This window comes from Bactrocera dorsalis, chromosome 1, assembly GCF_023373825.1.
Source record: "Bactrocera dorsalis isolate Fly_Bdor chromosome 1, ASM2337382v1, whole genome shotgun sequence".
Lineage (NCBI taxonomy): Eukaryota > Metazoa > Arthropoda > Insecta > Diptera > Tephritidae > Bactrocera > Bactrocera dorsalis.
In genome coordinates this window covers 79,421,221-79,435,273 of record NC_064303.1, presented here as the reverse complement: position 1 = coordinate 79,435,273, position 14,053 = coordinate 79,421,221, and positions in this window count along the sequence as shown.

Sequence of the window (14,053 nt, the reverse complement as noted above, 5' to 3'; positions counted from 1 at the left end):
CATATTTGCTGTGAGATCTCCAACTTTATTACTAGAGAGAAAAAATAAATAATAAAATAAAATAATTTACTTATTTTTATTTTAAATACCTATACATAAGTATGTATTTTAAATAAATAAATAAAAATAGAATAGAAACCGGGGCATAAACTTGTCAAAGTTTTGTGCTTGGGCGTATGTAAATAGATGTATAATTACATTGTTTACCTGGGCGAATGATGAATACCGCTTTGGAATATTTTCATAATCCAGGAAATAACTACGTTGTAGGTGATGAACAACTAGTGGATATGGATTTTTTAGTGCGTCTTTCATTAGTTCAACTAGTTGGGAGGGCATATTAATTTGTTTATTATTCATTTTGCGTTGTATTAATGAGTGAGTAGAGTAACATTCCATTTGTGTATTCCCTACGACTAAGTACTTATGCTCAATGGTAATGCGGTTTACTACACAAAACGATATTAAAGCATTGGATAATTCTACTTTCCAATTTTGATAAAAGCAACCATCAGAATACATATATAATAAAGTGATGGATGTTTGGCGTATTAAGTATTTCTTCCTTTATGTGCTTTATTATAATTGTTGTGAAAAAGAAAAGATGCTCAGTATGCTTTGACATTTCATCATGAATAGACTTACTAACGAGCAACGCTTGCAAATCATTGAATTTTATTACCAAAATCAGTGTTCGGTTCGAAATGTGTTTCGCGCGCGTGTTTTGTTCAGCGATGAGGCTCATTTCTGGTTGAATGGCTACGTAAATAAGCAAAATTGCCGCATTTGGGGTGAAGAGCAACCAGAAGCCGTTCAAGAACTGCCCATGCATCCCGAAAATGCACTGTTTGGTGTGGTTTGTACGCTGGTGGAATCATTGGACCGTATTTTTTCAAAGATGCTGTTGGACGCAACGTTACGGTGAATGGCGATCGCTATCGTTCGATGCTAACAAACTTTTTGTTGCCAAAAATGGAAGAACTGAACTTGGTTGACATGTGGTTTCAACAAGATGGCGCTACATGCCACACAGCTCGCGATTCTATGGCCATTTTGAGGGAAAACTTCGGACAACAATTCATCTCAAGAAATGGACCCGTAAGTTGGCCACCAAGATCATGCGATTTAACGCCTTTAGACTATTTTTTGTGGGGCTACGTCAAGTCTAAAGTCTACAGAAATAAGCCAGCAACTATTCCAGCTTTGGAAGACAACATTTCCGAAGAAATTCGGGCTATTCCGGCCGAAATGCTCGAAAAAGTTGCCCAAAATTGGACTTTCCGAATGGACCACCTAAGACGCAGCCGCGGTCAACATTTAAATGAAATTATCTTCAAAAAGTAAATGTCATGAACCAATCTAACGTTTCAAATAAAGAACCGATGAGATTTTGCAAATTTTATGCGTTTTTTTTTTTAAAAAAAGTTATCAAGCTCTTAAAAAATCACCCTTTATAATAAAGTGATGGATGTTTGGCGTATTAAGTATTTCTTCCTTTATGTGCTTTATTATAATTGTTGTGAAAATAGAAGCAACAAGACTGCCTTCAGTTTCATCCCAGACATATTTGTCAGATTTACGAGTAATAACGTCATACGAGGTTTGACAATTAAGTATTGAGACTGATTTTACTTCCGCGCTTGTGGTAAACCTGTGACCTTGAAATTCCCTTTCTCTTTTTCCGGCATCGCTCCCCTCTCCATTAATATATGTACCATCGCTCTAGCTTGTTTAGTTCGCCTGCTGCGTCAAGTTGAGTAGACGTGTGTTTGTAGTGCTCGTCACGAAAATGGAAAAACGAAATCAAAAGCAACGCATCGCCATAAAATTTTGCACCAGATTGGACGAAAAAGCTTCGGAAACGTACGCTAAAATTGTAAGAGTATATGGTGATAGTGCTCTTAGTCGTTCCCAGGCTCACAATGGTTGTCTCCGCGCACCCCCCGCCCGAGAAAAGCTGGCATGAGCAAGTCGAGGGAGAAGAAACGATGATTATTGCCTTTTTTGACAGCCGTGGAATCGTCCACAAAAAATTCGTTCCACCGGGGAAAACTGTGAATCAAGTCTAATATTGTCAAGTACTCGAAAGATTCCGAAAACGAGTCAACAGGGTGCGCCCAAACATCGCTCGTAACTGGATCCTTCATCACGACAACGTGCCGTGCCATATCGGCCTCAGCGTGTTCCAGTATTTGGCCTCTAAAGGGAATCAGTCTCATTACTTATTGTCATACCTCGTATATAGTAAAATTATAAACTTGTAATGTAACTAGTTTCATTTTCTTATAGGATGCATATGCCTTTGCCTGCGGAATAAGCTTTACCGCTTGCATGTCCACACATAAAAGAGCATAAGCACTTTCAATATCATTATTTTTTCTTCTCTCATTTCTCCTATATCTTTTCTATGGGCATCATATTGTTCCACTAAGATAGTTTTTGATTCGAACGATATGCAAGGGTCACACATATCATTTCTTGGTATAAAAATCGATAAATTATTTTTTTAGATATTTCACAAAGTAGAAAATAGGAAGGATATACATAGTAGCGATACTATTTGCATTATGTGAAGTCTTGAAAATAAACTTCATAGATATATGCATACGATTTAAATTCCGATTGAAAATACAATTTATTTTTATACTGACGTCGGTAATGGGATTCCAGCTTTGGAATGTCTTCCAACCATTTAATTAAATAATCCAATCTACCTTGATGGGTTTTTTCTCGTTTTGCATTTCTTCGATTTTCCACTTGCAAATTTTTTTCATTTTCCGGACTCAATTGAGTGCTATAAAGTTCACTGGAACTCAGCCAACTTCTTACCATAGTTTCCGAAATACCAAGTGTTGACAAAAACATTTTACTGGACACTTGATGACGTACTACATTGATGCAGAAAAGATTTTGAATATGAACGTCGGAAATTTTCCACATAAATCCGGTTTTTAGCATGAACTTCAATACTGCTAGTTACATAAACTTTCTTTTGGTCCCATGATATTTGCCAAAAATGTTTAAATATCTTCTTCCACACGTTTTCCGAATAAAGAGAACAATGCCGAGTTGAACTTTTTACATAATAATTAAATGTGCATCCTGCTTTTATTTCTCGTGGTTTCCTTTCGCAAATATTTCCTTTTGATAAGCTATCATATTTTTTACCATACATTCGATTTTTTATATTTTCTTCTATTTTGTTAATTTTTTTACAACCTTGCAAATTTTTCTTGTTGAAGATAGTCGTTTACTAACACTATGCATGTCATTGCATTATTTACGTCATTACATTCTTTACATACTGTCATTCTCACATTTACATGTATAAGTATTAGTTATTACTTTGTTCTTTAATTCTTCTTGTAATATAACATTCTTTCTTCTGGATTAAAACCTCGTGGAGTGAACATCAACTTTTAGTTTGTCTCTAAATATATACTTAATTATCTCTGCAATCCTATCAGGTTATGGGCCCAGGATCGCAAATTTGTTTAAATTTTGAGAGTTTATAAGACTAATGAGTGATATCGAGAATTCAGAAGCGTTTTTGCCAAAAATTGAAATCAGTAAAGCTAGCAGGTGCTTTGATACGGCTGAAGTAATGGCTACGATTACTTCGTCAACATCTTCTCGGATCGAGTTGCTTTCCAAGGACAATTTCGACACTTGGAGCATGCAAGTGGAAGCATTGCTGACTAAAAATGATTTGTGGGAGTATGTAAATGGTTCTAATTTGATACCGGCAGAGACTGACACTGCAGCAAGAAGCTTTTGGTTGAAAGCTGACAAGAAAGCTAAAGCAGATTTGGTTTTGTCAATTCAGCCATCCGAACTAAAGCAAGTCAGGGGTTGTGAGACTTCGCGGGAAGTGTGGCTGAAACTAGAATCGATTTATGCGTCAAAAGGACCGGCACGTAAAGCAACATTATTGAAGCAGTTGATGTTGCAAAAGTTAGATGAAAGCGATGACGTGAAAGAGCACATGGCGAAATTTTTCGATGCGGTAGATAAGTTGGAGAGCATGAATGTGCAGATAAACGGTGATCTGTTATGTATCATGCTATTGTATAGTTTACCGTCTACTTATGAAAACTTTCGGTGCGCAATAGAATCACGCGATGCGCTTCCATCAGCTGAGGTACTGAAAATAAAAATAATAGAGGAGAGCGAAGCGCGTAAGCAATCGGCTAGTAATACAGTAATGGCTATGGCCGCGAAATCACATGTGCAAGATAAGCTGAGTAGGAAAAAGTTCATAAAGAATAAAAGGGAATTCCGATGCTTTAAGTGCGGCGCATTAGGGCACAAGGCGAGCTCTTGTTCTGTTAGGAGTAATAATGGTGTTCACGGAAAAGTTTCCAATAATTACAAACATTTGTCATATTTTGTTGATGAAACGTATGCAGCATATCATTCTGCAATAGAAGAAAAATTTCTTGGGGATATGATTGGATGACGAGCTTGGGTATTGGATAGTGGGTGTACTGCTCATTTGTGTAGTGACGAGTGCATGTTTAAGACCGTGGAAAAATCATCCAAAGTCAAGTTGAATTTGGCAAGTCAACAGGCGTGTGCAGATGTACGAGGTGAAGGTGTGGTAAATTTGTCAGTGACAGGCGCAGATGGCCAGCGAGTAGTTGAGTTACAAAATACGTTGTTGGTTCCGGAACTGCGCACAAATTTAGTTTCGGTGGCAAAAATTACTAACAAGGGACATAAAGTGACATTTACCAAAGATGGAGCGTTTGTATCCAACGCAAGTGATGAAATTACCTTGATTGCTGATCGCATGGGTGATTTATATTACGTCAGAGAAAGCAGCGAGTGTGCTTCTATTCAGGCGAAGTGCTCCGAACTGTTGAAGTGGCATTATCGTCTGGGTCATCTTAACGGGGCTGATTTATCAAAATTGGTAAGAGATGGCATAGTTCCTGTCTCTGATATTGACGAGGTGAAGCAACTGATACAGTGCGAAGTGTGTATATTAGGCAAAATGTCTGCGTTACCGTTCAATAGAGGCAGAGTGCCTTGTTCAGAACCAATGAGAATTATACATTCTGATGTTGTGGGACCGTTCAGAGAAGAATCCATTGGACGAGCTCGATATTTTGTCACCTTTATAGATGATTGTACAAGGTGGTGCGAAATATACTTACTAAGGCAGAAGTCTGACGTTTTCGAAGCATTCAAGATGTACCAAAGTTTCATGGAAAGATAGACTGGGTTTAAAATTAAATGTTTGCAGTCCGATAATGGACGTGAGTATCTAAATAATGAATTTGATAAGTATCTTTCAGAATGTGGCATAGCTCGTCGGCTAAGTGTTCCCAGGACGCCTCAACAGAATGGAGTCGCAGAACGAATGAATAGAACACTGCTGGACATGACTAGGTGTTTGTTATTGCAGTCTGGTCTCGGTCATACTTTTTGGTCAGAAGCTGTGGCATCTGCTTGCCATATAAGAAACAGATGTCCATCCCGAACATTAGGTGGGAAATCGCCTTATGAATGCCTAAATAAGGTAAAGCCAAGTGTTAAACACTTCAAATCGTTTGGATCAAAGGTAATGGTGCTTGATAAAATACCAGATAAAAATAAACTGGCGCCTAGATGTCAAGAAGGTGTGTTTGTTGGGTATCCCAGAGAAACAAAGGGTTATCGTGTGTGGATACCGAAGGCGCATAAAGTCATATGTGCACGTGATGTCCGGTTTGTTAGCGAACATCAACTGATTTCGAATCCAATAAATAAATCTAGTGATCTGCTGCTACCACTTAAAATTCCTGAAGAGAATTACAGTAATTGTCGTAAATTTGTAGATTTTTCTCATTCTCAAACCGATGAAAACGGAATTAGCGAACCAACAGCAGTTGCGGATTGTGAATTAGAAGAAATTCGGAGAGCGCCAGGTAGGCCAAAACTGATGCGAATGGGAAATAGAGGAAGACCGCGAAAAGTGTTTCGTAGTCGTGTTAATTCAGAGCCATCACTGAAAACGGCACATCCAGAGAGCGGCAACGATAGTGCAGGAGACGATGTTGTGTTTGCTGGTATGGCTGAGGTTAGCTTACAAGATGCTTTAAATGGGCCTGAGAGTGATGAATGGCGCGACGGATTGGAATGTGAAGTAATTAATATTATTAAAAATGATACATGGGATATTGTTCCGGTCGATCACAACAAAAATATAGTGGGATGCCGTTTCGTTTTGACAAATAAGTATGGGTCAGACGGTAAGATCGAGCGACGCAAAGCGCGTCTTGTAGCCAAAGGGTACGGTCAAAAATATGGTATAAATTATACTGGCACTTATGCTCCAGTAGCACGTTTAGAATCGATTCGGTTATTACTTGCATTGTCGGCTCATTTTAATCTCACTATCTGGCAGTTTGATGTTGTAAGCGCATATCTGAATGGAACGTTGAACGAAAAAGTGCTCATGAAGGTACCAGACATGCTATATGATATTTTGCAACGAATAACAATGAAATTTGATAAAAATTGCGACGTTGGCATTAAAGCATCAAAAATGATAAAAGAACTAAACGAAGGAGGTAATGCGTGTCGACTTAAGAAAGCCCTCTATGGCCTTAAGCAAGCTGGTAGGCAGTGGTATGCCAAACTTAAATCGAAGTTGATAAGTATGGGATTAAAGCCCACTGAAAATGAATCATGTTTATTTTATGGTTATTTTGAGAATAACTTAGTTTTACTCCTTGTATATGTAGACGATCTACTTATTGCGTCACGTGAAGTGAATATTATTCACAAATTAAAGCAACAACTTTTGAAATATTTTGATATTAAGGACCTTGGTAGAGCAAATTATTGTCTTGGACTAGAGATTAACCAAATGGATGGTAAGATTACTTTAAAGCAAAGTGGCTACATAAAAGCATTATTAAGGAGATTTGGAATGAGTGAGTGCAACCCGGTTGCTACACCTTCAGAGTTAAAGATAAATTTAGTTGAAAATAATTCAATTGATAAACTCTGTCCATATCGTGAATTAATTGGAGCTCTAATGTATATGTCCATTGCATCAAGGCCAGACATAGCAAACACCGTGTCAAGACTAGCGCAGTTTGTCGCGAATCCATTGAAATGTCATTGGAATGCTGCCAAACGTATTTTAAGGTATCTTGCCGGTACTGCCAATAGAAGCTTGCTGTATCAAAAATCCGATTTGCAGCTAGTTGGGTACGCTGATGCTGATTGGGGAGGCTGCACAACTGATCGCCATTCCTACACGGGATACGTTTTCTTGCTCAGCGGTGCTGCGATTAGCTGGAAGTCACAAAAACAACGCACAGTCGCTCTTTCGTCCACAGAAGCTGAATATGTGAGCTTGGCGGAATCAGCAAAAGAAGCAGTGTATTTGCGTAGTCTCTTAAATGAGATTGGTTTACAAAAACTCGCTGATGTAATAATTTATGTGGACAACAGAGGTGCGCAGTGTCTGGCTAATGATCCTGTTTTTCATGCGCGTACCAAGCGCATTGATATCAAACATCATTTTGTGAGAGAGTGCATTAGCGCAGGATTATTTTCATTGAGGCACGTATCTTCTCAAGAGATGACTGCGGATGTGATGACGAAACCATTGACGCGAGGAAGCCACGACAGATGTCTTAACGGACTTGGTTTGTCCACCGAATGACCTGCATATTGAAGGGGCGTGTTGAAGATAGTCGTTTACTAACACTATGCATGTCATTGCATTATTTACGTCATTACATTCTTTACATACTGTCATTCTCACATTTACATGTATAAGTATTAGTTATTACTTTGTTCTTTAATTCTTCTTGTAATATAACATTCTTTCTTCTGGATTAAAACCTCGTGGAGTGAACATCAACTTTTAGTTTGTCTCTAAATATATACTTAATTATCTCTGCAATCCTATCATTTCTTATTTTTTCAACATCTTTAATTATGGAACACGTTTTATTATTTCACAACACCTTTCTTTTCTTACCACTTTTATAACTTTAAGTATAAAAACCAATTAAATTATATCACCGAAGCACATTGAACATAACCAATAAGAATAATTTTGTAAATGAACTAAAAGAAATAAAAAATTAGATTACACCCAAAAAAAGGATTTACGCTCTAATGGGATGTGTCAAGTTTTTTTCGTGTATAACTACCGGGATGTTTCACGTTTTTTTCGCGTAAAATACCTTTTTGTTAATCTTTCTCTCAATTGTATTTTTGTTAGTTTGTTAAAATATATTAGTATGGTAACACTGATTATTTGACAGTTTGGAGCTCTTTCGTTATTGTTAGGTAAATAAATTTTAACAATAAGTTAAATATTGAATTAAAACTGTTTTTGTACTATATAATGTTAAATAAATGTGTACAAACGAATTAGTGAAGTGCTGGTGGATATAAAAGTGCAAAATATAACTGCAAAATTAATTTTATGTCGAGAAAATACGTACTTCAAATAGTCGTAATTTTCAACTTTAAACGCCAATATCTCGAAAACTATAAGCTTCTTGCGGCTATAACTATATATATATTTTTGATTTGGAGAATCTCCTCTATCAGACCATCCCCTTTTTATTCTCGAAATGCTGGGACGGTATACTAAAGCCGACCCGATTGAGCCTATACATATTTTGTAAAGAAAATCTTAGCTTTGAAAGTTATCGCAATTATCTTTAGTTTTTACTTTTTACTGAGATCGATATGTTGATTTTTTTTTACTTTTAACACGAAAAATACATATGTACATAGGCTGCTATATATATTTCTGGACTAGACAACATTAAGTGTTGTCAGGTGCAATCTGACATTTCCATTGGAAAGTTTGACATTTTTTAGCATAACATCACTAAGAACGTTTTGTTATTTAATCCTGAATTGTTTTATTTACAGGGAATTAAAAAATTCATCTCGGCCAAAAAATGGAATTAACTCGTGAACACTTTCGTGCGATCATTTTTCACAACTTTCGACGTGGATTATCACGACAAGAGTGCATCGATGAACTAAAATCTTTGTATGGCTATGAGCACCATCCTATAGCACTATGAAAAACTGGTACAATTCAATCGTGGCCGACGCTCGTTCAAAGACGAATTCCGTGAAGGTCGACCAAAAACAGGCTCGTGTGGATTGGTGTAAAGAAATACTGAAAAAATACGATCGCGGTGCTTCAAAAGACGGTTATAAGATCGTCACAGGTGATGAATCATGGATCTATGCATATGAGCCCGAAACAAAACAACCAACGAAAAAAAAAAACATTTTCGTTGATAAATATGCCTATTTTCATTAATAGGCCCGAAATATATATAGCAGTCCTCGTATAATTAGACCATTGGGGGTTTCACATGGTCTCATAAAGTTATAAGTTATAACGATTCGAAAACATAGCGTTCAGAGTTGTATTTGCGTAAACTTATTTTAGTATACAATCCAACAACAAATTTTTTAAACTAGTATAAAAATGTATGATTTTATGATTTTACGATGCTTTATGACACGTTGTGAGTGCCCCATATGTTTTGTTGTGTTGTATACGGGCATACATACAAATATATGTATGTAAGTTAAATAACTTATTCAAAGCTAAACATAATAATTTCTCGAATTCAATATAAATGGCCTCATTACTTTTCACCTATGTATAGGTTTTTGTATTCCTGTGGAGCGAAATGTTAACCGTTTAATATAATATAAAAAATAGAGGCAGCGCTGATTTTAGAAATTAAGCTTAACATTAAGAAAATAGATTTAATAGTTAGTCGTAAATTGGAACTCAATAAAGGAGATATCCAATAAAAAAATATAGTTTTTTATAAAATTAAAAAAACCTAATTGGGGCCCGAGCAAAATTTATAAATCCTGTTGGTTAAAATAGATAACACGATATATTCCCAAAAAAAATCCACGAAATAAAAAGTAAAAACTACCACAAAATTATTATAATACTTGAAAAAAAATAAATAAAAAACAATTTAAGGGAAAAATGTGGTGTGTAAAAAAAAATATTTTGATATGCTAAAATTATTGTTAAATATACATCTTTTGAAATGGATTGAAAAAAACCACAAAATTTATTCATTATTTTATAACAAACAAAAGTGTCGCAATTTAATAAAAACTAGGTGTACATATGTATGTAAACTTTATTAGTCCACTGTATACATATGTATAACAGCCGTGTTTTATTTAACCATCATAAGCTGATAGTTAAACCATGGACAAATAGTCAGTTGATAATCAATTTGTTTCAAAATGTTTAATGTGGAGAAAAGGCTAGTTTGAATTCTTCAATTTGTAAACGGTATATTAAATTACTATAAGTATATGTAAATATATTTATTTTGTTCATTTGATGATATTAATAAAAAAAATTATAACAAATGTATTTAATTGAATACCCAATTTGGTGAGAAGCACTCACCACTAAATTTAAATTGTTGTTAGCTTACTTACACCCGCGTTAAGTATTTCACAAACCCACAAATGTAAGTGAAGATTCGTTGGATTTAGAATACCAATTATATTTAATTTTATTTTTATAACAAAATTATTAGATTCATGTATACAAATGATTGTTGATAAACGGGTCCGGTGAACGAAGTGTCGTAGCGAGTTGTTGTCGAAATTTAAGGATCACGGCTGATCTAAAATAAAGTAAAAGCGTTTGAACGCTGTATCGAAAAGAAGGGGTAAACTTGATGACAAAATGGCGCTTAAAGTGCCCATACACGACACACAACTGCGCTCGATCGGTATGTGTGCGCATGCGGTGTATGGGCTTGTGCGCGTACCGATCCATGTGCGAAAACGTTTGATTTTTTACGATCGGTGCGCGCACATTTGTGTCGTGTATGGCGTTGTGTGCGCATAAAGTCTCATTTTTCTCGTGTCGCCGAATGTTCACTGTGTGTAGAACGAACGTGAAATGAATTTGTGTGTCGTGTATGGGCGAAACGAATTCACACAGATCGAACGCGCATGTGTGTCTTGTATGGGCCCTATTAGGCGCGCAGACGAAACGAAAATATAGGCACGGATGTGTAAAACGAAGTGTGTCTGCTTTCCCGTTGCCAATCCTCTTTGTCGAGTGGGTTGGTGTACAGAAGTGTTGAATTGTGTTGTAGTGTCGTCATCTGTGGTGAATTGCGCTGCTGTATTAGGATGGGCCAGTTTTACCGGGTAGAGGGGATGTATGCTTAACTCGAATATTATAGTAGTTTTATACATATATATAATCTGAGACATGTACATCGGCTTACTGTTGCTGGTGGAGCCGAGGGCTACTATTTGAGTAGTAGTAATTTCCTTTTGCGTATTTGAACGACTTATTATTATCGTAAAAAATTGGGAGTATGATGATCCCTTAACATCCTTTTGAGATTTTATTTATTTTTGAAAATTTATGAAAATTGTCGATTTTTCGACTTTTGATAGAACTGTATTATATTTTATGTTTTAGTGTGCATGCACTAATTCGGCGTTTAGTAGCCCGCAACCGCTTTAGGATTTGTTCGGAATTGTTTTTTTTTTTTTATTATTGTCAAAAGCCATCCTGCGGGGCCGGAAAGTTGTATGTGCTTTCAATATATGGACTGTCAGAGGTAACTCTGACTTTGTTTTTTATACCAATTTGAGGAGTATTGGAAAATTGTGGCTCTAGTGGTAGTCGTACGACGTACGTCCATTATTTGATCGAGTAGTTATTGATATAGACAAGTCTTCACAATACTGATCTTCTAGAGTTTTGTTTGTTATAGGGGGAAGTTTCCTTAACTTTTGAAATTTCCTTAATTGTGAATTAAGGTATTTGTATTATCCTCAACTTGAGTTGGTATGGTGGTAACTAGTCCACTTTGTGTTTCGCTCTGCAGCGTTTGAGCTTTTTGTGCCTTTGAGCAACATGATGTCTCTTGGCAATTTTGGGAATTTGGGTTTTCGGAATTTGCTTTTGCAATTAAACCCGTGGTTCTTTTTGTGTAAGCGCTTCTTTGGAGTGAGAATGGATATCTGCTGTAATGAAGCATTGAATTATGTCTTTTGTGACAATATAAGCAATTAAATTTGCTTTTGCAATTTTTAGGATCGTGCGCATTGGACAAGCAGAGTCTACAAAGTCTTTTTGATCTGACAAATAACATTTAATTTTTTAAATTTTTCGCAAGTTTTAAGCTTATGCCCGCTTGTGCATAGTTCGCATAACGTACATATGTTTTTTTTTCGACGTGAGCGATTGCGTTTTGTTAAAAATTTTGTTTGATTTGTTTTTGCTTCCAGCTTGGGGTCTATTGAAGTTTATATTGAGGTCGCGTTGAATTTTTTTTTGTTTTGACTATTTTTACTTCTACTTTTTACGCAATTTCATATTGGGTAGTCAGAAAATCTTTCTTTTGTTGCCCCGTTGGGCACTTATTTCGTGATGAGAGCGATTGCTCCCATAGAAGTAAGGACTTTTCTGGTAATGCGGCGGTGCAAATGTTTACCAGAATTGGGTCCCAGCTGTCTGTGGGAATATTTTGTGTCGGCAGAATCGACAAACAATTAGGAACAGTGGATTGTAGTCTTAAAAATTTTTCACTTGTTTCTTTCTTAATTTTAGGCAAGTTTAATAGTGTCGTTACTTGCTTATCGAGCAGTATTCTTTCGTTTTCATATCTATCTTTTAGAGCTTCACAAGCCAAATTGAAATTGCCGTCATTAAGAGCGAACTGTTTTAAGCCTGCTTGACCTTTAGTTTTGTATCGGAGGTGATACAATTTTTGTGCTTTTGATAGTTCTGGTTGGTTGATGTAAACGTCTGTCCGTGTCCCGGAAGGACGGCCATTCTTCATAACCTCCATAAAATGTTTGCGTATCACACTTGGGCTTGTAATTGTGGCAGCTCTACTCTACTGTGGGGAGTAGGTGCAAAAGACTTTATAAGTTTTAAATTATTAGAGATCATAGCTTTTGTTTCTTCATATTGGTCCGCTTGGAGGCGAGTTCAAACATTCTTAAGATTTTGGACTTTTATTTATAATAACGATTCCGAGGTTTCGCTAATCGGTAAAGAGGCAAATCCAGTCTTTTTATTTGTTTTTATTCAAAAAAGTGTCATTTATCGCCTTTTTATAACGTTTTTTAAGGCAATATTTATTTTTCGCGAAAAAACATCAAGATAAGGAAAAAATTTAAAAGGTCATAAACTGACACATACATACATAAGTATGTATGTATGTATGTGCATATGTTGCCTAAATGCCTTCTGCGTTTTGGTTCTCTTCCTTTCTCCACTCCTTTTCTCCTTAAGTTTTGTAGCCGCTTCCAGGTACACCTTCTATTTTTGTTGTTTTAATATTTTGTAGCTATGTATGTATATATTCGCACCCGATTGTTTTGTTTTTGTGTAATATATACATATGTATGTATTTTATTGTTTAGGTGCTTTTTGGTTTCGCGACCGATTTACATACTTACTTATGTATGTTTTGTTCTTAGGTTTCGGGCGTATTGCCTGTGTATGTTTTGTTTTCTTTTTTTTTGTACTCTTTTACATTTACTTTTTGTTATTTGTGTATTATATGTGTTGTTTTTTGCTGAAATTGTTTATTATATTTTGTTTTAGATTCGCGCCCGTTTAATTTGTCAGTTTACATATATTTTGTGTAGAGGTTTCGCACGTTTGTTTGTTGCTGTTTTCTTTGCGTAAACTATTTGGTAATGTTATTACATATATTATTTTCTCAAATGCACTTTTTTTGTTCGTTTCTGTCACTTCACCCTTTCTCTGTACTCATCGTAAATATGTATTATTTACATATGCGTGTACGACTTTATGTACATACACATATAAATTTTAAGTAAATGTATTTCACTGCACCGTCTGTTGATTCTTTTTTTTTGTTATTATACATATGTACATATGTATGTATAATAGGGTGGGTCGATTCCGGAATTTTTTCGATTCGGTATTTCTAATAGTGCGGAAAAGTTGCCTTAGTACTTCCTGATTCCAATGCAACTTTTTGTTTTGAGATCGGATTGCATCTTCAACCCGAACCTCGGCCTT